This window comes from Echinops telfairi, unplaced genomic scaffold (assembly GCF_000313985.2).
Source record: "Echinops telfairi isolate 266 unplaced genomic scaffold, ASM31398v2 ScPeMD7_3509;HRSCAF=4178, whole genome shotgun sequence".
Taxonomy (NCBI): domain Eukaryota; kingdom Metazoa; phylum Chordata; class Mammalia; order Afrosoricida; family Tenrecidae; genus Echinops; species Echinops telfairi.
This window is the reverse complement of record NW_022107407.1, coordinates 7,191,983-7,196,062: the sequence shown is the minus strand read 5'-3', so window position 1 is coordinate 7,196,062 and position 4,080 is coordinate 7,191,983.

The window sequence follows — 4,080 nt, the reverse complement described above, 5'->3', positions numbered from 1 at the left end:
TGACTGAACTGCATGTGGGGACAAGGCCCACGACTTAACATTGCTCCATGGTCTGATGTAAAAGAAAACAGGCTGCCATCTCATAGGAATTTGATGTAAAGAAAAGAACAAAGTTCTCTGTTACTAGTTGGGTGTTACAGTTGAAAGGTCAAATCCAGTCAGGGCTAGAAAGAAAATGGCTTCCATATGCTAGCCAAAATTATAAGGAAGAAGAAACTATGAGGAAATATGGAAAGGCCTTTGATGGAAAGATATAACAGAGCAGACATTCAGAGGGATTTCATTCAGGTTTGAATTCTGAACTCCAACGGGCTCAGATATTGTCACTACATAGTACAATTGTTGTGACATGGTTGGTAGATTTGATATACTTTGAGTTTGCCTTTGTTAATTTGCAGCCAAAAAGGTTCTTACCAAAGCAAGTGGTGCAAATCCTAGGCACAAAACAGCAATTGGCTCCAATTAGTCCCTTTGATCCTTGAGCTAAATTAACTTAAGGGAAGGCATTGAACAAAAGAAGCATCAAAAAATCCTAAAGACTTTGGTCTTCTTGATTCTCTCCTGAAAATTGTAAGGTCTTGAGCTAGACTTGACTATACTTGATTGCAGAGGGTAATTCAGTCCCTCTATCTAAGGACATAAATAGAATTACCTCAAGAAGTTGAATTAGCTAGGCTTAACCAAGGTAGATCCAAAATATAAGTAAAAGCTAATGTAAGTTTTCGTCTCTCACAATAGTTCTTTATGGATATTTGTGAATGAGGAATAAAATTTCTCTCAGAGGACTTTCCAGGACCATGAACAACTGTAATATGAAGTAATGATACCTATAAAGAAACTTTTAATCAAGGGAAAGATCTTTTTTCCCACAGTTTTATTGGCACTTTACTCACATATCATAAAATTCAATAGTTTCTTCATATCAAGAGGAGTTCTACAATCATTGACACAATCAATTTTAGAACATTTTCTTCTTCCTTGTACTCATCGTTATTTGTGTAATTGTTATTTTCAATTGTGACAAAATATATACACAACGAAACATTTGCCAATTCAACAACTTCCACATGTATAATTCAGTGCCATTGATTATACTCTTCATGGTGAACAATCGTTATTAATATCAATCTCCAAATTGTTCCACTACCATTAAAACAAGCTCAATGACCTCTATGAAAAAAACCCTTTCTCCTTCACCCATAGTAACCATTGGTCAAGTTTGATTTCTTTTCTTTTTTTTTTTTTAAGTAGTTTTCTTGATATAATAGTCACATTTCATACACTTCCAGAGTTAAATTGTTCTTAAAAAGTGTTATATATACATCATCACAATAAGTTGTAATATTCCCTCCCCACTCCAAGATTCATTGACTGCTTCCCACATCCCCTCACCCTCCTCACCATTGCATCAATTGTTGTCTCTATGCATTCACTTCTTCTGTACTTCATAAAATGGGAGACAGAAAACATAAAAATAAAACCAAAATGAAACAGAAACCAAATAATAATAATATAAAGATAAAAATAAAGAGTAAGAAAGAAAAGACCACCAGCAATATTTAAAAAGCAATTGAAGGAATCTCTGTCATGCAACAAGTGAATAATATTTGAGCCTAGAGAAAATTCAGGTTGGCTCAAGAAGGAGTACAACTGAACAAGTATCGTATTATACCATGGTTCTATCCACCATAATCAAGTTCACAATAATCTCTGTTTTATAGTAAAGCTGTTGGACTCCCTGGCTAGAAGCTTAATCTGACTGGATAATCAGCAAGTGGATTTTGGCCTCCCACTTTCCTCCATAGCCTTCTACAAATTGGGTATTATGTCTACATCTGGGTAAGCATAAACCAGGTGTACTTCTTATTTTATATGCAAGGCTATTTCTGTAATCTGTGTTCAATCATCAAAGACATCAATAGACCCAAAGTAATAGGTAGAATTTTAAGGTTAACACTAAACTGGGATCCAGGAGACTAGATATCCTACATGTAGGATTAGAATGACCTGGTATTATGACTCTTGGGATTACTGAAATGAAATATGCTTTCTGTGTTACGCTGCATTTTCCTGACAAATAAAGCTAGTGACACTCATATGAGTTTAAGAAAGAACTTTATATCAAGAAAGAATTTTATATCAAGCAAGTAGCTCAGGCCAATTTGATTCAAGTCCAAGGGTCAGATGCTAGCTGGGGGCCTTCAGATTCATGCAGCTGCCATCAGATGAAGCAGAAAGGTTAAGTGGGAAGCTGGGAGATCACAGACTGCTTGGGTAGAGTTGAGCAGATCAAGGTCCACAGGAACATGACAGGGCACTGATAACTCCCAGGGTAAGCAGGCCACATGGATGACAACTCCCGATGTGTGACATAGAACCCAGTCGAGCAGGAAGGAAAAGGCAAGAGAAGGCTCACTTCTATTCAGTGTCTCTATTATGAAAAGTCATCACCAGGATGTAACCTGATTTTTAGGTTGGATTCCAGCCCTAACTTCACATAGGTGCAGGTTGACATAAAATATAACAATCACAGACCACTCTTGTCAACTTGACACCCGTACATAATTCTTTAAGTATTCATAATTTCTCTAAAAAGAAAAACATAAAATCATACTTGTACCTACCAGGATACAACTAACACATATACAACTGAAAATTCACTAGACCCATTGAAATAGTATATTTTAAAATGAACAGAACAAAAATATTTGATGCCTAACAATTTCAGTTCTGTAACAATCACCTACACCTGAATCCTATAATCTAATCAATTTCTTCCACACCATCTCGTCTCTGGGCCTATTAAGAAAAAAGAAAATCATTCTGTGGGGAATCTTCCCTTGTTCCATTTATTTGAGACCCAGAATGCTTATAAACCAGCTACTTTATGCCTTTATCTTCCTTAATTTGGGGTATCCAATATCTAAATTTCTCACTCGTGTCAACTCAGTTCTCTGAGGAGACAAGCTTGTTCTTTGACCTGAAAAATATCTTCATTCCGGTTGAAACTTTATATATCTGCATCCATAAGCAAAGTTAAGTCTAGAGCAGGCCATAATCAAGACTCAAGCAATGTGCACCAGGTCACAGGATCAAACATCTTTCTCTTCGTCAGGCTGGGTTCTGGTCAATTTAATCCTGGGCATTTCAAACTAGGTCACTGGACACCAGTAGCAAGCTTTGGAATTTCACACACATCTCCCTTTACTTTAGACCAGTGGTTCTCAACCTTCCTAATGCCATTACCCTATAATACAGTTCCTCATGTTGCGGTGACCCCCAACCATAAAATTATTTTCGTTGTTACTTCATAACTGCAATTTTGCTACTGTTATGAATCGTAATGTAAATATCTGATATGCAGGATGTATTTTCATTGTTAAAAATTGAGCATAATTAAAACACAGTGATTAGTGACAAAAACAATATGTCATCAATTGTGAAATATTTATTTGTAATTACAAATAAATGAAATTTTGTCTTGAAGCATGGTATAGCATAGGTAACAGTCTTCATGCTGGGTACTCTTATGTGGGCATATCCGTATGTGGGCAGACCCACCTGGAGACAGATAGAGGAGTAGTGTCTCGATTCCTAAAACCATTGGAAATATGTGTTTGTTTTTACTGGGGCTCATACAACTCTTATCACAATCCATACATACATCCTTGTGTGAAGCACATTTGTACATTTGTTGCCCTCATCATTCTCAAAACATTTGCTTTCTACTTGAGCCCTTGGTATCAGCTACTCATTTTGCCCCTTCCCTTCCCGTTTCCCCCTCCCTCATGAACCCTTAGTAATTTATAAATTATTATTATTTTGTCATATCTTACACTGTCTGACATCTTCCTTCACCCATTTTTCTGTTGTCCATCCCCCAGGGAAGAGGTTATATGTAGATCCTTGTAATTGGTCCCCCTGTCTACCCCACCCTCCATCCACCCTCCTGGTATCACCACTTTCAGCACTAGTCCTGAAGGGATCATCTGTCCTGGATTCGCTGTATTTCCAGTTCCTATCTGTACCAGTGTACATCCTCTGCTCTAGCCAGATTTGTAAGGTAGAATTGGGATCATG